The following is a 26,144-nucleotide window of genomic DNA, read 5'->3' as shown; positions in this document are numbered from 1 at the left end:
CTTACCAGCTGTCGCCTTTAATTTCCAGGAGTTGGTGAGGCGCCTTGGGAAAAAAAGAAAGGGAAAAGAGAGGTAGGAGGCAGGGGAGGAGGAGGAGAGAGGGAGGGAGGGGGAGGGAGAGGGAGGGAGGGAGAGGGGAAAAGAGAGGGAAAGGATGAGGCTTGGAGGAGGGAGAGAAGGAGAGAGGGCTGGGGATAAGAAGAGAGCTGGGGATAAAAGAGGGAGTTGGGGAGTTAAAGAGGGGAGTTGGGAGAGAAAGAGAGGGAGGGAGAGGGAGAGAAAAAGAGAGGGGGCTGGGAGAGAGAAAGAGAGAGAGAGAGAGGGGCTGGAGAGAAAGAGAGGGAGGGAGGGAAAAAGAGAGGGGGCTGGGAGAGAAAGAGAGAGAGAGGGAGGGAGGGAAAAAGAGAGGGGCTGGGAGAGAAAGAGGGTGAGGGAGGGATGAAAAAGAGAGGGGGGAAGCTGTGAGAGGGAGGGAAAGTGATAGAGAGAGCCTGTACTTACTGCTGTTGTCATGACAACCTCTCATGACTGTGTACCAAAACTGACACACAGACCCCTGCATCCCTCCCTGTCTGTCTACCTCTCCTCTCTCTCCCCTACCTGTGGTTCCTCAATGCTCTCACTAACTCTCACAGAGGGAGAGTTAACGGGCTGGGAGAGGGGAAGGTAGAAGAGATGACCATACTGAAGTAATGAGCTGAGGCCGGGAACTGCTGTGAGAGAGAGAGAGAGAGAGAGAGAGGGAGAGAGAGAGAGACATGGAGAAATAGGGGGTGTTGGGAGGGAGAAGGGAGACATATTTCTCACCAGTAGTTTATACAACAGGTGAGTGAGAAATGTTCCATAAACACGTCTTTATGCCTCGAAAGCCCAGCTACGTGAAAACATTAAGCATCACTAAGCTGGCGGAGAATAAGCTGGTGTGATTGACCATACCTGTGCGAGGTGAGGAGGCGAAGGGAGGAGAGGAAGAGGAGGAGGAGCAGGAGGAGGAGGAGGTGTGAGAAGACGGGAAAAGGAGGAGTGAAAAGACAGAAAGAAGATTAGAAGATTAGGAGGAGAAGGAGGAGGAGGAATCACTGAAGAAACACAACAACAACAACAACAACAAAAATAGGGTCAAATACACTCACATATCACAAGAGTAATAGAAAATGAGAGAGAGAGAGAGAGAGAGAGAGAGAGAGAGAGAGAGAGAGAGAGAGAGAGAGAGAGAGAGAGAGAGAGAGAGAGAGAGAGAGAGAGAGAGAGCAATTTAGGGAAGTATATCACGTGTTACACACCTGAGCTGTGGCCAGACCTCCCACCTGAGCCGACCATCCTGTGTACCCAACCACTTGATCCACTCACCCACACTGCACACTCACCCACACCTCCCGAGGGGGTTGGGGGAGGAAGATTCTTGGGGGAAGAGTGAGTTTGGGGAAAGGTTGTGTGGGAGAGGGTGGGGGAGAAGGTGGGGGAAAAGTGTCTGGGGGGGGGTGGTTGGAGGTGAGGGGAGTGAGGTGGTTGGGAGGGAGAGTCCGAGGAGGGGATTGATTTATACCTACGTTAATTATTAAGGTTTATTCACCTGTATTAACCCTAGCTAAACCTAACCTAACCTAACCAAACTTAACCTATACCTAACCAATACCTAACCTAACCTAACCTAACCTAACCTAACCTAACCTAACCTAACCAATACCTAACCTAACCTAACCACACTATCTCAAAACCCAACTAACACTCGAGCTACGTTCTCGGACCAAACAAACAAACAAACAAACAAACAAACAAACACTCCTCCTTGATGTTTGGAAGAGTGAGTGAGGCTGTGGGGTGAGGCCATCCCCCCCCCACCCTTCCCCTCCCCCCCCTCCTCCCCTCTCCCCTCGTGTCCATCTTCTTTACAGCGAACGGCGTGTGGGAGGGAGGCTGTGTGGGAGGGAGTGAAGGACAATGTGGGAGAGATGGAGACTGTGTGTGTGGGAAGGAGGCTTTGTGCAGAGGAGGGTATGTGGGGGGGGGAGGGGAGGAGGGTATGTGGGGGAGGAGGAGAGTATGTGGGGGGTCCTGACTGACAGCTTCATATATCGTGTACAGGGTATATAGGCGACACACACACACACACACACACACACACACACACACACACACACACACACACATTCCTTCATCAACATTTGGGACATTTAAATCTCCCATTGTTTACCTGTCTGTCTGTCTGGCTGTTCCAACCACTGTTTACCTCCCTGTCTGGCTCTTCCAATTACTACCACCCCCTCCTCCCTCCCTCCCTCCTGACCACTGTTGTTTCACCCATCGTTCACCCCATAAGGCTGTTCAGTTACTGTTCATCGCCCCCTTGTGCTGTTTCACCCATCATTCACCCCATTAGGCTGTTCAGTTACTGTCATCGCCCCCTTGTGCTGTTTCACCCATCGTTCACCCCATAAGGCTGTTCAGTTACTGTCCATCGCCCCTCGTGCTGTTCGCATCATTCACCCCCATTAGGCTGTTCAGTTACTGTCCATCGCCCCCTTGTGCTGTTTTCACCCATCGATTTCACCCATAAGGCTGTTCCGGTTACTGTCAAAATGCTCCCCTCGTGCTGTTTCACCCATCGATTCACCCCATAAAGGCTGTTCCAGTTACTGTTCATCCCGCCCCCTTGTGCTGTTCACCCATCATTCACCCCCATTAGGCTGTTCAGTTACTGTCCATCGCCCCCTTGTGCTGATTTCACCCATCGTTCACCCATAAGGCTGTTCAGTTGCACTGTCCATCGCCCCCTCGTGCTGTTTCACCCATCATTCACCCCCATTAGGCTGTTCCAGTTACTGTCCATCGCCCTTTGTGCTGTTTCACCCATCATTCACCCCATAAGGCTGTTCCAGTTACTGTTCATCGCCCCCTTGTCCTGTTTCACCCACCATTTGCCGCCCCCTTTAAGCTCTTCCAGTCATCATCCATCACCCCCGAATATGCTGTTTGGGACCATTCACCTTCCCAGCGTTTAGGCTCTTGTGGCTATTACGTAACAAACGGTACAGACACACGGTACAGCTACAAGTTACAGCTATTAGGTACAGCTACACGGTACAGACACGCAGTACAGCTACAAGTTACAGCTATTCGGTACAGCTACACGGTACAGACACGCGGTATACCAGCAAGTTAAAGCTATTTGGTACAGCTACACAGTACGGACACACAGTACAGCTACAAGTTACAGCTATTCGGTACAGCTACACGGTACGGACACACGGTACAGCTACAAGTTACAGCTATTAGGTACAGCTACACGGTACAGACACGCAGTACAGCTACAAGTTACAGCTATTCGGTACAGCTACACGGTACAGACACGCGGTATACCAGCAAGTTAAAGCTATTTGGTACAGCTAAGTGGTAGAGCGATGAGTAACATATAAAAGGTACAGCTACAAGTTACAGCTATTGGATACATTTATACAGACAGCTACATAAACAAAAAGTAATAACAAACAAACAAACAAACAAACAAAAAGCAATAAACACAGGACTTAAAAAGACTAAAACCCTAATCTAAATTTTGATTGGCTGATGAATAATGTCCTCGCTGGCTCATCAACCAATCAACATCGAAGGGAAACAGCCGAGATATTCCGATTCCGATTCTGATTGGACCCCTCCATCGCTTGAGTGCCGCCAGCCAATCAGACGCCCAGATTGAGTGTCAAGCGGGTGATCGGAAGTGTTCAGTTGACTGTGAATGGTCGCACGTCGGTCGTATACCCACAACAACACACCCAGAAAACTTGACAGTACAAATAATTTCTCTCAGACAGACAGCCAGACAGACAGACAGCCAGCCAGACAGACAGCCAGACAGACAGCCAGCCAGACAGCCAGACAGCCAGCCAGACAGACAGACAGCCATACAGACAGACAGCCAGACAGACAGACAGACAGCCAGACAGACGAAAGTTGGCAATGCTGAGGCGGGAAAATACTCTTGGAAAAACATGACAGTATTTTTGAAACATGTTATTACGAGACATCGATAAACATCAACATTACCTTTGAAAACATTTTTGAGAACTTTAAAACATTTAGAAAACTTCAACACCTTACGAAAACGTAACGACAAAATATAAACAATACTTAGAAAACATTTAGAGAACAATAACAACTAACTTCGAAAACACATCATAAACAGAACCACTTTTCCAAAACATTTTACAAAACCACAACACAATTCTCAACACCACAATACTAAACACAACACGACACAACACAACACAACACAACACAACACAACACAACACAACACGACACAACACAACACAACACAACACAACACGACACAACGCAACACAACACAACACAACACGACACGACACAACACGACACAACACAACACAACGCAACACAACACGACGACACAACACAACACGACACAACACAACACAGCACAACACAACACAACACAACACGACACGACACGACACAACACAACACGACACAACACGACACGACACAACGCAATACTATTCAGACAAGGAGGTGGTGGTGGTGGTGGTGGTGGTGGTGGTAGGCCGGACACACACTATACCGCTATGAACATTTTTGACAATAGTGGACAATGGCGCCCCAACACACTCGGTACAGGTGAGTGACAGGTGTGAAAGCTCTCTCTATTAATTTCGTTTTCTTTCCCCACGATACACTGTAGCAAACACTAACTAAATAAATGTGTGTCTGTCTGTTTGTTTGTTTTTCTCTTAACGAATATATTCTTGTTTACGGAGGATACAACAACAACAACAACAACAACAACAACAACAACAATAATAATAATAATAATAATAATAATAATAATAATAATAATAATAATAATACAGTCGTCACAGGTAGACAAAAGCCGTCCGCTGATTGGCTATTTTACCTGTAAACCTTTCTAATATATGACTTACAGCCAAAGGTGTGTGTGTGTTTTGCTCTCTCTCTCTCTCTCTCTCTCTCTCTCTCTCTCTCTCTCTCTCTCTCTTTCTCAATAAAGCGTTTTAATCCAATTATTTGTGTTGACCAATTAGCTAGCACTCCTACTAACACACCCACAGCCTCACCTGACCACCGTGACCCCGTGACCTTCACCTGTACGGCCCTCACACAATTAAGGGAATCACAACTCAACTTTCCACATTAAAATGCTAACCCGTTCCAGCTAATTAATTTCATGACCTTTGACCTCTCGACCTTAAAATATTGGTAATGATGCGTAGGTATAGTGTTTATAAGGTCACCAATGATTTGACCTTTTGACCTTAAAATATTGTTGGTGTGTGGGTATTGTGTGCTTAAGGTCAAGGCTGATTTGACCTCTTGACCTTTAAGTGTATATAAACAGATCTCTTATGGACGCCCCTAATTAAATCTTTCCGACATTTAAAAATGTAAATAACGTGACTTTTTTTTTACCTTTAAGATAATACTGACCTAAGCTTTCCATAGGTGACCTCTCTACACCTGACATTAATTAACACTTTCACCTACCCAGATGTAGGACTAACTAAACCTAACCTAACCTAAACTAAGCTTGTGGCTCTGACCCCCTAACCCCGTGACCTCTGACCTCGTGGTTTTTATACCAGGTGACCCACACATAAACTCGTAAACAGAGACTCTGACATTTTAACTTTAAAAATACCTGCCCACGCCGTCACTGAAAACACCGATCCCTCTAAGTGACCCCGTGTGATGTGAGTGAGTGACCCCGTGTGACCTGAGTGAGTGACCCTGTTATGACCCAAGCGAGGGAACCCATATGACCTGAGTGACCCTGTTGTGACCTCTGACAATAAGACACAATCCTGTCCATGACGCGTCGAGGTTTAACTTTATTGATGAGGGTCATTTACCGAGTCATGGCTCTATCAAGACGACCACACACACACACACACACACACACACACACACACACACACACACACACACACACACACACACGTCAAAAGCAAAGAAAAATTATGGATGCGGTGCCTTAAAACTCGAGATGCTGCCACTGTGTGTGTGTGGTGCCCTCCTGACGGGGTAACAGCAGCACCACCACCCACCATCCATCAGTGTTTCCGGGTGTCAGAAGGCCAACTCCTCGTTTACCAAGAGTTCTGAGCTACACTTGTAATGAATAGAGTCGATTGTATTTCGTGTTCATTCATCATTTTTTTTCTCTCTCTCTCTCTCTCTCTCTCTCTCTCTCTCTCTTTATCCAATATATATATATATTAAGGACCGTAAATAGGTCTTCAGTAGAGGCCTTTGATCCGGGTTAGTTTTAATACATGAAATCTCCTTCAAATATTCTCAAAAATACTGTGTCTTTATCCTCCTTCTCTTCTCCTCATCCTTATTCCTCCTTCATTCTCCTTCGTCTTCTTCCTTCTTCCTTCCTTCCTTCTTCTCTTCCTCCTTCCACTACCTCTCCCTCCCTCCCTATCTCCCATCACTTCCCCCCTCCATCTTCTTCTCTCCCACTACCACCATCTTCCCTCCTTCCTTCCTTTCACCACACCAGCACCACCTACCACACCAGCACCACCTACCACTCCCTCTTCCCCCAATTCCCCTTCCCTTCCTTTCACCACACCTACCACTCCCTTCCCTACCCCCCACCCCTTCCTTCCTCTTTTCCCCCTCCTCACCCAACCCTCCCCCCTCTCTCAACCACCATATTCCCATTCCCTTTCAACTCTCCCCACCCCAATACCAACCCCCTTCCCCCTCCACTCCTGCCCCTGCCCCCCCACCCCGGTTCACTAACAAAGAGAGCCTGATGGTTAACAAGCAGCCTTATAGCCATGCTTAGTATTCCGGCCGCGGCTGTAGACGATGCTACCCCCCACCAATTTCCAGCATGCTAAACAAGGGGGAACTACTGTATGCTGTGTAGAGTTGTTTGGTTGAGTCGTTCCAACGCCTCTACTCTTAACTACCTACCGCTTAATGACGCAGTTAGGCTGCTGGATGAGGTCTAATTGCGGTAGTTTTGAAGGCTGGTGAGGTCAAATTGCGGTAGTTAGGGTTTGAAAGAAAGTCTAATTGCCATAGTACAGCTGTTTAAAAAGAGATTAATTGCCTTACACAGACAGACAGACAGATGCAGAGAAACAAACAAATAGACAGAGACAGTGACAGAAACAGACAGAAACAAACGGACAGACAAACAGCGAATTAATGATTATACAAGAATAAACAATCTCGCATTAACTCTCTAACAACATGAAACCTAACCTAACCTAACCTAACCTAACCTAACCTAACCTAACCTAACCAAAACCAAACCTAACCAAACCTAACCTAACCTAACCTAACCCAACCTAACCTAACCTAACCTAACCTAACCAAACCTAACCAAACCAAACCAAACCAACCTAACCTAACCTAACCTAACCTAACCAAACCAAACCAAACCTAACCTAACCTAACCAAACCAAAACCCAACCTAACCAAACCTAACCAAACCAAACTAACCTAACCTAACCTAACCTCAAACCTAACCTAACCCAACTAAAACCAAACCAACTTAACCAAACCTAACCAAACCTAAACCAAACCAAACCTAACCAAACCTAACCTAACCTAACCAAACCTAACCAGCTGATCTTCCTTCTCCAAAACACAATGGTAAAAAAACAATAACAAATGATGTATATATTTACAGGGGAACCATTAATCAAGTCTCTCTCTCTCTCTCTCTCTCTCTCTCTCTCTCTCTCTCTCTCTCTCTCCCTCCTATCCACTATCATCACTATATCATCATCCTTCCACTAGAACCACCCTCCACCACACCACCACACCACACCACCACACCCCCCACCCCTCCACCACACCCTCAGGAAACAACACAAGTCTCTCCCTCCACATAAAGGAATCTCTCAGCTTTAGAATTAGGGTGAGGAAAAGTTTCTATTCAGGAGAGAGAACAGTCCCAGAAGGCACCCTAGAAATTTACGATTCCTTGAGGGCAGAGAGGGGGTGGTGAGGTGGAGGGGAGAAGGTGGAGGTAAGGAAGGGTTGGTGAGGGGTGGAGGAAGGAAGGGGTGGTGAGTGGGAGGTGAAGGGAAGGGGTGGTGAGGTGGGAGGGTGAAGGGAAGGGTTGGTGAGGTGGGAGGTGAAGGAAGGGATGGTGAGGTGGAGAAGGGAAGGGGTGGTGAGGTGGAAGGGGTGAGGGGAAGGGTGAGGGAAGGGTTAGAGAGGCGGAGGATGAAGGTGGTGAGGTGGGAGGGAAGGAAGGGTTGGTGAGAGGCGGAGAAGGAAAGGTGGTGGAGGGAAGTGAGAGGCGGAGGTGAAGGGAAGGGTGGTGAGAGGCGGGAGGGTGAAGGGAAGGGTGAGGAGGCGGGAGGGTGAAGGGAAGGGGTGGTGAGGGGTGGGAGGGTGAAGGAAGGTGTGTGAGGTAGGATGGTGGGAGGAAGGAGGGTGAAGGGAAGGGTCGGTGAAGGAGTGATGAGGGGGGGGTGAAGGAAAGGGATGGTTAGTGGAAAGGGGATGGTGGTGACGGGAGGAGGTACTGGTGAGAGGGTATGTGGGGGTGGAGGGTCATCAGAGGCTTAACCATCTCCTCATTGGCTGAGAAAGAGAGGCACTTATATGAGAAGTTTACATTTGTGACGTCATAGGCTAAGAGGTATTATGTAATGTCTGTGTTTATAAGGTTAAAGGTCTACTTGACCACTATATGGCTGAAAACGATGGCCACTCCCGTGAAGAGTTTATATATATGATGTCACAATCTGTCTCCTGATTGGGCAAGGGTATGGACCAGTAATATAAGATGTTTACATACGTGACGTCACACTGTCTCCCGATTGGTCAAGAGGATGGACCAGTAACACAAGATGTTTACATACGTGACGTCAAGGACCATATAGTGGCAGGAGCTATTATCCAGTGGATGCCTCGAGGTGGTGGGGGTGAAGTGAGTGAAGGGGTGAAGTGAGTGAAGGGGTGAAGGGAGTGAAGGGGTGAAGGGAGTGAAGAGGTGAAGGGAGTGAAGAGGTGAAGGGCACTGTTGGTGTGTGAGGTCCATATTGCGTCTGTCACCACAAACACGCCAGTAAAGGTTGTATTGTTAAAAGAGAGCTTCCTTATTGACTTTTGCTGGGGCTATATAGAGAGGAAGAGAGAGAGAGAGAGAGAGAGAGAGAGAGTCTTGACCTCTTGACCTCTTAATAACCTGGACCCCATGACCTCTTAATGACCTTGACCTCTTGACCTCTTAGTGATGATGACGATGAAACCTAAAGATTTGTTCTTACATCAGAGACGACAACCACACAAACAGACCCCCAGACTCCCCCCACCTCTATCACATCCCCCCACCTCTATCACCATCCCCCCCACCCTCACCAACCCCCACCTCTATCACCCAACCCCACCTCTATCACCAACCCCCACCTCTATCACCATCCCCCCACTTATCACCAACCCCCACCTCTATCACTCCCCCCCCTCTTCACCAACCCCCACTCTATCACCATCCCCCCACCTCTATCACCATCCCCCCACCTCTATCACCAACCCCCACCTTCACCAACCCCCACTCTATCACCATCCCCCACCTCTATCACCATCCCCCACCTCTATCACCATCCCCCCACCTCTATCACCATCCCCCACCTCTATCACCATCCCCCACCTCTATCACCACCCCCACCTCTATCACCAACCCCCACCTCTATCACCATCCCCCCACCTCTATCACCAACCCCCACCTCTATCACCAACCCCTCCTATCACCATCCACCTCTATCACCTCCTCCTCCCCAATCCAGTTCCCCAATGCCCCAACATTCCCCAACTACCACCATACCCTCCCAAGTCCAACACACCCTTTCCTCTCCAACCACCTCCCAGCTCCAACACACCCTCCCTGATTCCAACCTTCCCCCAGCTCCAACACACCCTCCAGCTCCAACACACCCTCCCAGCTCAACACCCTCCCAGTTTCAACACCCTCCCAGCTCCAACACACCCTCCCAGCTCCAACACACCCCTCCCAGCTCAACACCCTCCCAGCTCCAACACACCCCTCAGACCCTAAACACACCCTCCTACACCTCAACACACCCTCCACGCCCCAACACACCCTTTCACGCCCCAACACCCCTCAACACGCTCCCCTCTATCCGGCCACATCTGAATACAGAAACTGGAGAGAAGTTTCCCCAGTATAGACTACCACGCACACACACACACACACACACACACACACACACACACACACACACACACACACACACACACACACACAAGACTGTAGTAGTGTAGAAGGCAGCCATGACTCCCTACAGAAGAACTACAGCAGGAAGGTATAGCACTGTAGTGACAGGGACCACAAGGCTTTATATTCCTACTAATTAAGAAAACAAAAATTATTCCCCCCCCCAGCCTAAACTTGAAGCTAACTGCCAATTGGGTGCAGATTGACGTACGCTAGTTATGGAAGACAGACCTCCCAGTCCCCTTTAACTGGCTGGCCGGAGGAGTATAATACTTATTAACCGTAGTTATGAGGTGTATCGTCTCTCATATGGATCGTAAAAGGATTAGAAATTACGATAGAATTTCGCTGATGAATTATTTACGTGACGCCCGCCGTCGCCTCACCTTCCTCTCAGGTAGAAGAACAACTTGATCTCCTCAGGTTCTTATTGACACGTGTTGATGAGGGGCAAGTAACAGGAGGGCGAAGGGAGGAGGAGAGGAAGAATCGATGTAAGGCTGGTGTGAGGCAGGTTAATGAGTTGATCCCATCGACGACGGTGGAGGCACGCAGGTGAGGAGGTCAGGCAGGTGGTGTAGGTGGGAGAGTTGAGTGGGGAGGAGGTGGAGGGCAGTGGAGGAAGAGGAGGAGGGAGGAGAGATGGTGGACAGAAGTGGGAGGTGATGGTGTGGAGGAGAGAAAGGAGGAACTACAGGGAGAGGGAGATGTAGAAGGAGAGGGAAGTGGTGAGAGAGAAAGGGGAGAGGTGGGGAGAAGGTGGTGGTGGTGTGGTGGTGGTGGTGGTGGAGTAGAAAGAAGAAGAAGGGGTGGGGGAAGATGGGACGGTAAGGCAGGAGAGAAATCGGTAGGAGAGAAAGGAGGAGAAGGAGTAGGAAGAGAAGGAGTTGGAAGAGAAGTAAGAGAAGGAGTACAGAGAGAAGGAGGAGAAGGAGAGACAGTGAGACGTGAGAAAAAATGTGAGAGAAAAAAGCGGTGATTTCAATGGAGTGAAGTGTGAGAGGTAATGGGGGGAGAGAGGTAATGGGGGAGGAGAGGTAATGGGGGAGGGAGGTAATGGGGAGGAGAGGTAATGGGGAGGGAGGAATGGGGGAGGGAGAGGAGTAATGGGGGAGGAGAGGTAATGGGGGAGGAGAGAGGTAATGGGGAGGAGAGGTAATGGGGAGAAAGAGGTAATGGGGGAGAAAAGGTAATGGGGGAGGAGAGGTAATGGGAGGAGGTAATGGGGAGAAAGGAGTAATGGGGGGAGAAAGAGGTAATGGGGGAGAGGTAATGGGGGAGGAGAGGTAATGGGGAGAGAGAGGTAATGGGGGAGAAGAGGTAATGGGGAGGAGAGGTAATGGGGAGGAGAGGTAATGGGGAGGAGGGGAATGGGGGAGAAAGAGGTAATGGGGGAGGTAATGGGGGAGGAGAGGTAATGGGGGGGAGGGAGGAGGTAATGGGAGGGAGGAGAGGTAATGGGGAGGAGAGGTAATGGGAGGAGGTAATGGGGGGAGGAGGTAATGGGGGAGGAGGTAATGGGGAGGGAGAGGTAATGGGGAGAAGAGGTAATGGGGAGGAGAGGGTAATGGGGAGAAGAGGTAATGGGGGAGGAAGGTAATGGGAGAAGAGGTAATGGGGGAGGAGGTAATGGGAGGAGAGGTAATGGGAGAAGAGGTAATGGGGAGGAGGTAATGGGGAGGAGAGGTAATGGGGGAGGAGGTGGGGAGGGAGGTAATGGGAGGAGAGGTAATGGGGAGAAAGAGGTAATGGGGGAGGAGAGGTAATGGGGGGAGAAGAGGGTAATGGGGAGGAGGTAATGGGGGAGAAGAGGTAATGGGAGGAGAGGGTAATGGGAGGAGAGGTAATGGGAGGAGAGGTAATGGGGGAGGAGGTAATGGGGAGAAGAGGTAATGGGAGGAGAGGTAATGGGGAGGGAAGGTAATGGGGAGAAGTAATGGGGAGGAGAGGTAATGGGGGAGAAGGGTAATGGGAGGAAGTGTGGGGAGGAGAGGTAATGGGGGAGGAATATGAGGAGGAGGAGGTGAGAGGTAGTGAAGGAGAGAGAGAGAGAGAGGTAAGGTCTGGTAAGGACACGTGGTCGATATCTTGGAGGTGTACAGGTAGAGAAGGAGGCGTGTATGATGCGGTATTAATTAACAGGTGTATGGTGGAGACGGCAGGTAGATCCTCCCACCTGGACGCCCACCACCACCACCAGCTGTTGTTATTGTTGTGAGCTGTTCTCTGTTGTCTTCAGTTGTTATTGTAGTTGTTATAATCAATTGTTTTTGTTATTGTTCCTAGATGTTATCACGATCTCTCTCTCTCTCTCTCTCTCCTAAGCCTGGCCAGGGGGTGTTGACAAGTGTACTCAGCTCTGCAACAAACTTCGGGGAGAGAGAGAGAGAGAGAGAGAGAGAGAGAGAGAGAGAGAGAGAGAGAGTCTAACTTACTCCTCACTTACACAAGCTCTTAAAGCTGCTGCCTTCTCACCTCTCTCAACGCTAACTTTCCGTGCCACACTGCCCTAACGCCTCTCTTCTGGGGTGGGAGGGGGATGAGGGAGGAGGGGATCAGGAGGGGGTGAGGGAGGGGTGTTGGGGGAGAATTACGTCATACACCCTCCTCCTCCTTTTGTACTTCTCTCCTTCCCCCACCACACCTCCCCTCGATTCCTCCCTCTCCTCCTCCTCCTCCTTCTCCTCCCTCCTCCTCCCTCCTCTTCTTCCTCTCACTTCTCTATATCTCCATCACTCCTCTTCGCCCTCTTTGCTCCTCCTCATTAAACTCTTAGTAAGCAAGAGGCAGCCTATCCTTGCTAAGACCTTCTCAACACCCACACACACACACACACACACACACACACAATGTAAATCATCCTGTAAATTATTATCATGTAAACTAAATGTCCCTCATAAAGCTGTACAGATTTACACAGAAGAAAATTTACATAACATTCTTCTCCAGTAACTTTTTTTTTTTTACATTTTTTTACGAAGTTCTAAGAATAGTTTTAGGGAATTATTTTATTTTTTATAGTGATTTAGATGATAGATTTACATAGACGATTTACAATATACTATTTTTTTTTAATTTGGTTGGGTTGGGTTAGGTTAGGTTGGGCTGGGCTGGGTTAGGTTAGGTTAGGTTTTTCAAAAGATAAAAGGAGGAGAATAACTCGAGAAATTAATTAATAAAAAAACGTAAATACTAGTTAATGTAAAACAACAAATAAACAAAATTAATAAACAAATAAGATAGATTAGTAAACAAAGACACGATAATGTCATAAAATTGTTTTCTTGTAACCCGGTTTTAAATGGTGGTAATTCCTAGTATATCCGGGTCATGATGCTTCCCCTAATGTTTATTTCCTAATGAGAATAAACACACACAGACACACACACACACACACACCCCCCACACACACTACCCACACATACACACACACACCACCCACACACACACACACACACACACACACACACACACACACACACACACACACACACACACACACACTGTCAGACCCCGGTGTTTGTCGACCATTTTCTAGTTAATGCGATATTAGACGCCAGAGAACACTACCGTCATTACTACAAGGTGGAAGAGTGAGACCAAATAGACCTTATCATCACCTACCATAAAGGTCAGGTTCCCGTCGACCCGTTGTGGTTTAATAGCGTTAGTGACCTCCGCTGTGGGGGTAGTTGAAATTGACTGAGAAGGAGAGGGAGGATGGGAGAGAAGGGAGGGGAGGCTGGAGTTAGGGGAAGGGGGGTCGGGAAGGGGCAGTAGGGAGATAGGAGGAAAGGAGGAGTTCTTTCTTCCCTTTTCCCTACCTCCATCCTACCCCTCCTCCCTCCCTCCCCTCCCTGTCCCTCTTCAAGACAATGATAAGAATCTGTTTTCATTGCTGAGTACATTTAATTTGTTTTTTCCTGTCGTGGTCGTGCTGGTGGGAGGGGGAGAAAGGGGAAGAGGGGGAGGAAGGGGAAGAGGGGGAGGGGGGGAAGGGGGAGAGAGGAGGGAGAGGGGGGGAAGGACGCAACATAACACCCATTACCAAACAACCCAATTACAAATTACAGTCATTCCTTATTTTTCTCTATGTATGTATGTACGTATGTATGTATGTACGTAACTTTTACCACCAACGTAACATGTCACACACACACACACACACACACACACACACACACACACACACACACACACACAAACTCTTTTATTTTTTCACACCATTCTCTTAATTAACTTAAAACATATTCTTTCTCTCTATCTCATTTATATATTGTTATTATTATTTTATTATTATTATCATTATTATTTATTTTACCTGTCTTGTTTCAACGTAATTAAGAGCGACACAAAGTAACACTCGTCTCTTTTGTTTCTTTTGTTTGTTTCGTCTATATTTTCAATGTTTGTTTCGTCTATTGATCTAGTATGTCGCTCCTGATTGGTCAAGTTCTACCCGCTGAATACAAACACCGTACTCACAGGTGTTAGGTCATCGTACTCACAGGTGTTAGGTCATCGTACTCACAGGTGTTAGGTCATCGTACTCATAGGTGTTAGGTCATCGTACTCACAGGTGTTAGATCATCGTACTCACAGGTGTTAGGTCATCGTACTCACAGGTGTTAGGTCATCGTACTCACAGGTGTTAGGTTATCGTACTCACAGGTGTTAGGTTATCGTACTCACAGGTGTTGGGTCATCGTACTCACAGGTGTTAGATCATCGTACTCACAGGTGTTAGGTCATCGTACTCACAGGTGTTAGGTCATCGTACTCACAGGTGTTAGGTCATCGTTAAAATAGAAATGCAAAAGGTTTACTCATTTCCAGAGACTAGAATTAAAAATACTCTCTCTCTCTCTCTCTCTCTTCTCATTAGCATCTCACATACTCAATGAGACGCAGACTGGAAGACGCCTCGGTTTTAATCCTATGACCTCGTCGTGTACCCTCCTTCCCTTCCCCCCCTCCCCTCCCACCTCTTTCCTCCCCCTCCTCCATTCCTCCTTCCTACCATCCTTCCCCACCTTTCTCCCTCTCCCTCCATCCTTTCTCTTTTCCTCACTCTCTGCTTCCAAATTTCCTCCCTCCCCACCCTTCCCTAGCCTTCCCCCTCCCACCCTCTCCTTCCTCCCCACCCCTTCCTTCCACCTCCCTTCTTCCACCATTCCTCCTCCTTCTCCCCACAATTCCTTCCTCCTTCCTCCCTCCTCCCTCGAGAACGTCTGCCGACATCTCTCCCACATTACCATCACCACTTTCTACCCTCATTACTATTCCTGCCATCATTCTGTCATCACCATTACTACCCTAACGCCAACCTAACCTAACGCCAACCTACCCTAACGCCAACCACTTAACGCCAACCTAACGCCAACTCCACTCCTAACGCCAACCTACCCTAACGCTAACCTACCCTAACGCCAACCTAATGCCAACTTACCTTAACGCCAATCAACCTAACGCCATCCTAATTCCCAACGCCAACCTGTACCCTAACGCCAACCTGTACCCTTAACGCCAACCTAACCTAACCCAATTCTAACGCCAACCTACTCCTAACTTAACCCACCCTAACGCCAACCTACCCTAACGCCAACCTAATGCCAACCTACCCTAACGCCACAACCTAACCTAACGCCAACCTACCCTAACGCCAACCTTACCCTAACGCCAACCTACCCTAACGCCAACCTACCCTAACGCTAACCTACCCAACGCTAACCTACCCTAACGCCAACCTAACCTAACGCCAACCTAACTTAACCCAACCTAACGCCAACCCACCCTAACGCCAACCTACCCTAACGCCAACCTAACCTAACCTACCCTTAACGCCAACTCACCCTAACGCCAACCTAATGCCAACCTAACCTAACGCCAACTCTACCCTAACGCCAACCCATCCTAACGCCAACCTAATGCCAACCTACCCTAACGCCAACCTAACCTAACCTACCCTAACGCCAACTCCACCTAACGCCAACCAATGCCAACCTACCCTAACGCCAACCTAACCTAACCTACCCTAACGCCAACCTACCCTAACGCCAACCTAATGCCAACCTACCCTAACGCCAACCTAACTAACCTAACTCAACGCCAACCTACCCTAATGCCAACCTAACCTAACGCCAACCTACCCTAACGCCAACCTAACCTAACTCTACCCTAACGCCAACCTACCCTAACGCTAACTCACCAACGCCAACTTACCTTAACGCCAACCTACCAATCCTACCCTAACGCCAACCTAACCTAACCTAACCAACCCTAACGCCAACCTAACCTAACCTAACATAACCAACCCTAACGCCAACCTAACTTAACCTAACATAACCAACCCTAACGCCAACCTAACCTAACCTAACATAACCAACCCTAACGCCAACCTAACCTAACCTAACCTAACCAACCCTAATGCCAACCTAACCTAACCTAACATAACCAACCCTAACGCCAACCTAACCTAACGCCAACCTACCCTACGCCAACCTGCCTAACGCCAGCCTAATGCCAGCCTAACCTAACGCCAGCCTACCTAACGCCAGCCTACCCTAACGCCAGCCTGCCCACAACGCCAACCCTAATGCCAGCCTGCCCCTGATGCCAGCCTGCCTAGCGCCAACCTGCCTAACGCCAGCCTGCCCTAACGCCAGCCCTAATGCCAGCCTGACACAACGCCAACCTACCCTAATGCCAACCTGCCCTAATGCCAGCCTGCCTAACGCCAGCCTGCCCTAACGCCAACCTAATGCCAGCCTAACCTAGCGCCAGCCTGCCTAACGCCAGCCTAACCCTAACCTACCCTAACGCCAACCTAACCTAACCTACGCCAACCTAACCTAACCTAACCAAACGCTAACCTTACCTAACTCCAACCTAACTTAACCTAACCAAACGCTAACCAACGCTAACCTAACCAAACGCGAACCTAACCTAACCTAACCTAACGCCAACCAAACCTAACCTAACCAAACCACAATAAAGACAAAACACCTGTAGTGGACGGGCAGCTCACGCAACACAAACAACAGCCTCAAGAAACAGCACAAGGCCGTCCCAGCAACACAACCATAATAAACACTTCACCCTAACAACACACACACACACACACACACACACACACACACACACACACACACACACACACACACACACACAAAACAACAACAAAGCAAAGAAAGAAAAATCACTAACAACAAAACAAGCAAAACATCACAAAGACACAAGAAACAGGACAATTTGTACAGCAGCCGACAACATCACTCACGGTAATGTGTATTCACCTGGAAATTAATGCTGGCACCTGGGAGGAGGAAGAGGAAGAGGAGGAGGAGGAGGAGGAGGATGGGGAGAAAGGAGAAGGATGAGGAGGAAGAAGGATAATGAGGAGGAGGAAGAGGAGGAAGAAAATGAAGGATGGGGAGGAATGAAGGAGGATGGGGAGGATAGAGAGGAGGAAGAAAACGAAAGAGAGGAGAAGAAAGAGGAAGAGGATATGGTGTAGGAAGGAAGAAGAGGAGGAGGAGGAGGACCAACTAGTAAGCCGCAGAAAACAATTAAGTGAATTAATTCTAACTCTCTCTCTCTCTCTCTCTCTCTCTCTCTCTCTCTACCATTCTCTTACCCTCTCTCTCTCTCTCTCTCTCTCTCTATCTACCTTTCTCTTACCCTCCCTTCCTCTCTCTCTCTCTCTCTCTCTCTCTCCCTCAAATATCCCCAGACTCGGGTTGCCAGAGGCGCGACGATAAGCCATTACAGGTATATAAAGAGCTGCGCTAAGCTTACTGAACGAACGAGCGTCTGGCGGAGGTTATTCTCGACGGTCTTCGGTGGTTCGTCAAGTAATGAACGGCTGAAGGAAAGTGACACTCGACTCTAAAAACAATAATAAAAAAAGTATAAGGAATCTGATATTTAGTCAGTCAGCGGCAATAATAACAAAAGAGCATCAACATATAATAAGAAACGGAATCGCATCCTCCTATATGGCGGATTTAACCCAATTTTCCCGCCAAGAAGTATAAGGAATCTAATATTCAGTCAATCAGCAGCATCAATAACAAAAGAACATCAACAGACGATAAGAAACAGAATAGCATCCTCCAATATGGCGGATTCAACCCAGTTCCCGCGTCAATATGTGGGACTGAAGACTTTACCTGAGCTGCTGTGTGAGGGTCGACCAGCTAGCTCTCTTAATTCTTTATTGGCTCTGGACAATCTTGCCTGAGACCCAAGTTGGAGGTGTGGGGGAGGGGCTGCAGGGGGGAGGGAGGGAGGGAAGGGGGGGAGGAGGAGAGAGGTAAGAAGGCTAAGGAGGAAGAGAAGGAGAGAGGAACACGGAGGGAAGTAGAAAGGTTGAGGGAAAGGAAGAAGGAGGGAAGGAAGGGCGAGAGAGAGGGGAGGAAGGGAAAGGAAGGAAGAAGTTGGGAAGGGAGGGAGAGAAGGGAGGGAGGGAGGGTGAGGAGGGAGAGAGTGAGAAAGGAAGAAAGAAGGGAAGGAAGGAAGGAGGCTGAGTGAGAGAAGGAATGAGTAGAAGGTAACATCAACCCGTACACCGAATATTATCCTGAATGGTAGATTATTTCCCAAGTTACACCTCGGGCACTAACAGGGACGGACGGACGGACAGACGGACGGGCACACGGACACAGGGAAGGACAGACGGACACAGGGACGGACACACGGACGGACAGACGGACACAGGGACGGACACACGGACGGACGGACACACGGACGGACGGACACAGGGACGGACGGACGGACACACGGACGGACAGACGGACACACGGACAGACAAACAGACGGACTGGGGTCTCTACTGTAAGCCCTACCCCGTTTTCTATACCTCGGGCACAAAAGAAAACGAGAAGTCAAGATTTTGTTTTTTCTGTATGGCGGTATCTGGTAGTCCTCCTCCTCCCCCTCCCACCTCCCCCTCCCACCTCCTCCTCCTCCTCCTCCCACCTCCTCCTCCTCCCCCTCCCCACCACCTCCTTCCCTCCTCCCACCCTCCCTCCTCCCCCTCCCACCCTCCCTCCCACCACCTCCTTTCTCCCCCTCCCCACCTCCTCCCCCCTCCTTCCTCCCACCTCCTCCTCCTCCCACCTCCCTCCTCCTCCCCCTCCCACCTCCTCCTCCCACCACCTCCTTCTCCCTCCTCCTCTCTCCCATCCCTCCCACCTCCTTCTCCCACCTCCTCCTCCCTCCCACCTCCCTCCCCCTCCCCCCTCCCACCGCCTCCTCCCTCCCCCTCCCACTTCCCTCCCTCCTCCTCCCTCCCACTCTCTCTACCCAGAGACTGAGTTACCAAGGAGGTATTTTCCACCCAACAGACTGAGTTACCAAGGAGGTATTTTCCACCCAACAGGCACTCAGCCTCTACACCGTATAATACTATTTATTAAGCTTTTAAAACGTTTCCCCCCCCCTTGAGTTTCGCGCCACATTAGGTACTTAAGGTAGTCTTTACCTGGACTAGAACAGCCTCGGGGGCGTGTGGGAGCCTCAGTACTCCACAGGCTCAGGGAAAAAAAATAAAATAAAATAAAAAATCACCATTTGACGTGTATTTGTTCTCATTGCCAGGGGTCGCCACCTGTGTGTGTGTGTGTGCCAGTAATCAACCGTGTTACCTAAATTACCTGACAACCACTAATTAACACAGGGTTCGTGACGTAACACAGGTGAGGGGAGAGGGCGGGATAGCACTGTATTAACCTGTAGTCTGAGGGAAGGAGGAGATACTGTAGCTGTAGTGGAACAATAATAACACAAACACTGAAAAACTTAATTAAACACAACAACAACAACAATAACAACACAACAACAACAACAATAACAACATCATTAAGGAAATCCGCGTCAAGACATAAAGATAAACACCCACACACATTAACACGACGCTAACTACCCTCATTACTGAACTACCGTAACCTTAACAGCCTGAGACAAGGACGGTACAGGAAAACAACACACAAGGCGGCGTCAGTGAGGAGGCGAGGGTGTTGTACGCCTGGCGATGGGAGTGCCTGGCGAACCGGCGGGGGGTAAATGTCCTCGTGAGTGAGTGAGTGAGTGAGTGAGTTAGTGAGTTAGTGAGTGAGTGAGTTAGTGAGTTAGTGAGCTAGTTAAGGGGGAGGAGGGTACGGTGAGATATACTTAAGCATGTGTATGTATACTTTACTTCGTAGGCATGTATAGATACTTGACCGTATGTATTCCTTGGTGGTGGTGGTGGTGGTGGTGATGGTGGTGATGGTGGTAATTAGTGATGAGGTAGTGTGAGTGGTGAGGTAGTGGTGGTGGTGGTGATGGTGGTGATGGTGTGACGTTATGTACATACTTTGCCATGTTACATCCATCCATCCATCCATCCGTCCGTCCGTCCGTCCGTCAGTGTGCGTATTACTCTGCGTTCATGATGTGCACAAAGGCATGTACGTATCTGTGTTGTTCAGACAGACAGACAGACAAGACTATAACATATATTTAAGATGATGTTATATAATGTTCTCTGTTATATCTGTCCAGTATACTCGTGTCCTGTTATAGAACTGAGTATAACATGTTGGTACACACACACACACACACACACACACCCACACACACACACACACACACACACACACACACACACGCACACACACACCCACACACACACACACACACACACACACACACACACACACACACACACACCCCACACACACACACACACACAGACACTGGGTACACACACACACACACACACTATACCTTTTTAACTGGAAGCAGCAATTAATGTAATGGTTCCCAGGAAACATCCCTCTTCCCGCCCACACTACCCACCCCGCCCACCCTCTCCCCGCCCACCCTCTTCCCGCCCACCCTCACCTAGAACACCACACCCACTGCCTTCTGTGTATAGACCAGGTGTGAGATTCTCAAAACAGTTCGCTACGTTGACTTTTCCTCGTAACTGATGACGTTAGACAACATAATTATCTACCTGCAGGACTAACGACAAACACAATGGCGACCAAATTACCCTGAGACTCTATAACTTAACCTAATTTAACCTAACCTAACCTAACCTAACCTAACCTAACCTAATCCAACCTAACCTAACCTAACCTAACCTCACCTCACCTAACCTAACCAATACTAAACAAACTAAACCTCCACCTCACCTCATCTCCTCACCTCACCTCACATCACCTCACCTCCGCAAACCTCACCTCACCTCACCTCACCTCACCTCACTAACCCAGCCTACCTCACCTAACCTAACCTCACCTAACCAATACTAAACAAACCAAACCTCACCTCACCTCACCTCACCTCACCCAACCTCACCCCACCTCACCTCACCTCATCTCACCTCACCTCCCTTCACCTCACCTCACCTAACCCTACCTCACCTCACCTCACCTCCCTTCACCTCACCTATACCCTAATCACCACTTAACGATAACATTCAACGATCGTAAAGACATTACCGTACGATCACATTTACCTTACGATGGATGATGAATACTGAAGAGGTATAGAATGATTCCAAAATGGCGTCTTAACTTCCTTGAGACTACAGACAGTTTCCACAGTTAAGGAGAGAGAGAGAGAGAGAGAGAGAGAGAGAGAGAGAGAGAGAGAGAGAGAGAGAGAGAGAGAGACCGGTCCTCCTCTCCACACTTTCATTCAGAGGAAAAACTCCAGTGTGGGCGGCGAGAATGGGATTTCCCCGCCTAACCCCCTTCCTCCCTTCCCCTTACCCTAAACTTCCAGCCTCCCCCTTCTCTCCCCCTCACCCCCTACCCCTCACTGCTCCAGGTTTAATCAATGTTACCGCTGCCGAAGGTCAAAAGTGAAATATAAAAAGGTCAAAACTGGGCTGTGTGTGCGTGGAAGGAGGTCAAAAAGGGTCACCAAAAGGCTGATGGGATAACGCGGATGTTGTTGATACCATACACACTTCCACGTCCCGCAGTGTACTATATCCGCAACGCCTCGTCAAGATTCCAGGTCCAGCTTGTACAGAGTGAGGTGAGGTTAGGTTAGGTTAGGTTAGGTTAGGTTAGTGGCTGAAAATTACACGCATCTGAATTAAATGCCCAGTTAGAGATACAGTCAAAAGCATACAGTTACAAAGACAGTCAAGGAGCTCGAAGATGACTGTATCATGGGTGTGGGAGGGGGGAGAGGGAGGAGGAGGCGTCCGGGTTACATAACTTGTGTATTATGTATGAGTCGCTGTAACTTAGCTCCGGCGTCTAGGTCTTAATAATTTAATCAACTTGAGAGAACATACAGACGTGTGTGTGTGTGTGTGTGGGTGTGTGTGTGTGTGGGTGTGTGTGTGTGTGCGTGTGTGTGTGTGCGTGTGTGTGCGTGTTCTCTCTCTCATTACCTAAGCGCACATTTTCAGATACTAGACAACACACACACACACACACACACACACACACACACACACACACACACACACACACACACACACACTATCAAAGAATAATAACAACCATGCAAGGAAGAAATGCAACTTGCAAGACAGGTGCAAAAAGTTCATAGCAATAACCCAGGGAGTTTAACTTGGCCTTATTGTCTCAAGTTGGGTTTTGTGTCAAGTTGGGTTTTTGTGTCAAGTTGGGTTTTTGTCTCAAGTTGGGTTTTGTCGTAAATTGGGTTTTGTCGTAAGTTGGGTTTCGTCCTAAGTTGGGTTTTACCTTAAGTTGTGTGTTATCTTAAGTTAGGTTTCGTCCTAAGTTGGGTTTTGTCCTAAGTTGGGTTTTATCCAAAGTTGGTTTTTATCCTAAGTTGTGTTTTATCCTAAGTTGGGTTTCGTCCTAAGTTGGGTTTTATCCTAAGTTGGGCTTTACCCTAACTTGGGTTTTCTCTCAACTTGCCTTTACTATCTATCAGTCTGTGTGTCTGTCAGTGCTTCTTCCACCTTGCTGTCATTTATTTCAATACAACTGTCTCCTATAATTCAGTTATCTCTATAATTTCTTCCATAACAACTAACAAACACACTCGCTAATCACCCATCCACTATAACTACGACAAATGGTATATCAAGTAAGTATTACATATTAATAATTTAAATATTGAATTATCCTTAACATAATCCAAATTAATCTGAATTTATTTTTCATTCATTATTTTTCGTCTAAAAATCATGAATTATTAATATAAAAAAATCATAAACTTCAAAATGACGAATTATCAAAACATTAATAATCTTGTTCATATAATAATAATAATAATAATAATAATAATAATAATAATAATAATAATAATAATAATAATAATAATAATAAACATACTTCTTTCATCCCTAATTAAAATTGATCAACATTACAATTTATAAAAAATATTATTAATTTCTTTTGCCATTTTCTTAAATATTATTCAAAATACTAAAAAAAAAATTCCTCCTACCTAAAAATAATTCTCTCTCTCTCTCTCTCTCTCTCTCTCTCTCTCTCTCTCAACAGCTCCTATTTTATTAACCTAAAAGTATTAATTCACCCCAAAAATAAAAATAAAAATATAAACTATTACCCCCGACTTTTTTTCCCTTAACCAATATTATAAATAAAAAAAAGTAGCTTAATTAAAAAAAAATAAAAAAATATATATATATACAGTATCTAAGAAAGTACCCATCCCCCCAAAAAAAAAGTACTTACCCACACTTACTATCTACTTTCATTACTTTTTTCAACAACACGTGATGAAAGTAAGTTAAATTCAAGTCTTTAGCCCCCCACACAGCCCCCTCCTCACGCTAAGTATCTTAATATAAGTAACTTTGTATAGTAGTTTTGTATAGTTATTAAAAATATTCACTGCCCCCCCTCCTCCTACCACTTCCACCACCGCCACCTCAAAATATTATAAGCTATCCCATTCTGCTAAATTGATGATAATTGATAATAATTTTAGCCCCCCATTATTTTTTTTGGTAATTTGAGCTGAATAAATTTGACTTACTTTCGTCCATTACCGCCCATTTAATAGCACTTGTTGTTATTGCTATTTTTTAACGTATTATTATTTTTTTACAGTGCCTAGTGAACCTTCAGTAGCGACCATTCACTCCTTTAATAATTCATGTATAATTTATGTATAATTTCACCTGATACTTTTCATGTGTTATGTATATTTCTCTATATATATTTTCCCTTAGTGTGTAGATGATACATAGTTTATCGTATATTATTAATGAAGAATTAATAGAATTTTAATATAATAATAATAAATATCTATTTTTCTGTATTATGGTAAATTGTTTTCATATATATATATATAAACTCACAGTGCATGGTCATGTATGTATGCATGTATATATGCACTTATACACCTGGGCATGTACCTTTATACGTGTCTAAATTTATATATATATACAGTATATATAAATCTAAATGCTTCTATGTCACCGTGAATGTATATTTTTTTTATTTAATATCTCAATGTTTTTCATATATTTGTAGGTTAACAGGTGTATCAACACGACTATACACATGTGTCACTGTATATATGTGTCACACTGTATATATGTGTCATTATATACATTTTATACATATATGTCAGGCATGGTTTATGTATTCATTTATATAAATTCCTTTGATATAAATTAATGTTGTGATAAATAATTAAAATAAGAAGTAACGCGTCTGGTGGTTATGTGTGTGTGTGTGTGTGTGTGTGTGTGTGTGTGGTGTGTGTGTGTGTGTGTGTGTAAACCAATTAAATAAATACTTATATATTAAAGTCATGTATTTATGCATCCATAGAGTATGTTGCCTTGTATGTCATCAAATACTATATGTTGTGTCTCTCAGTAACATAAACAACATAACACAACCACAACACAACCACAAATCCACAACACAAATCCAACACAACACAACCACAACACAACCACAACACAACCACAACACAACCACAACACAACCATAACACAACCATAACACAACACAACCATAACACAACCAACCACAACACAACCACAACACAACCCACAAACAACACAACCATAACACAACCACAACACAACCATAACACAACCATACCACAACCAACACAAACCACAACAACACAACCACCATAACACAACCACAACACAACCACGGCAACACACCACAACACAACCACAACACAACCACAACACAACCATAACACAACCACAACACAACCACAACACAAACCACAACACAACCACAACACACAAACACAACACAGCCACAACACAACCACAACACAGCCATCCACAACACAACCACAACACAACCACAACACAACCACAACACAACCATAACACAAATATAACACAAACCACAACACAACCATAACACAACCACAAACACACCACACACACAACCACAACACAACCATAAGCCACAACCATAACACAACCACAACACAATCATAACACAACCACAACACAAACCAACACAATCCAAACAACACAACCACAACACAATCATAACACAACCACAACACAACCATAACACAACCACAACACAACCAAAACACAACCATAACACAACCACAAACACAACCATACACACAACCATAACACAACCACAACACAACAACACAACACAACCACAACACAACCACAACACAACCACAAACAAATCCATAACACAAACCACAACACAAACATAACACAACCACAGAAAAACAGCTCAACAATACAATGCATGTGAACATATAATACAGTATACACACACACACACACACACACACACACACACACACACACACACACACACACACACACACACACACACACACACACACACACACACACACACCAAATAACAAAAGTTGCCCTAAATATATTAACCATAAAAACAAGTTAAAACAGAGCCTGAGGCAAACACAACACCCGTCTATT

The 26,144-nt window shown here is 46.7% G+C and overlaps 1 long non-coding RNA gene across 2 annotated transcripts in view; it reads left to right on the top strand.

Moving 5' to 3' along the window:
- LOC121864784 overlaps nt 1–26,144 on the top strand; it is a 90,362-nt gene that overhangs the window by 14,146 nt on the left and 50,072 nt on the right. Inside the window, exon 1 of one of the 2 annotated variants that reach the window (XR_006088659.1) lies at nt 23,958–23,978. The exons of the other annotated variant lie outside the window; for it this stretch is intronic. This is a non-coding gene — a long non-coding RNA (uncharacterized LOC121864784). Of the gene's footprint in view, nt 1–23,957; nt 23,979–26,144 lie in introns of those variants that run through there. 2 annotated transcript variants of the gene reach the window in all.

The sequence above is a fragment of the Homarus americanus genome, unplaced genomic scaffold (assembly GCF_018991925.1).
Source record: "Homarus americanus isolate GMGI-L3 unplaced genomic scaffold, GMGI_Hamer_2.0 scaffold38796, whole genome shotgun sequence".
Taxonomy (NCBI): Eukaryota; Metazoa; Arthropoda; class Malacostraca; order Decapoda; family Nephropidae; genus Homarus; species Homarus americanus.
This window is presented reverse-complemented; position numbering and strand designations above follow the sequence as displayed.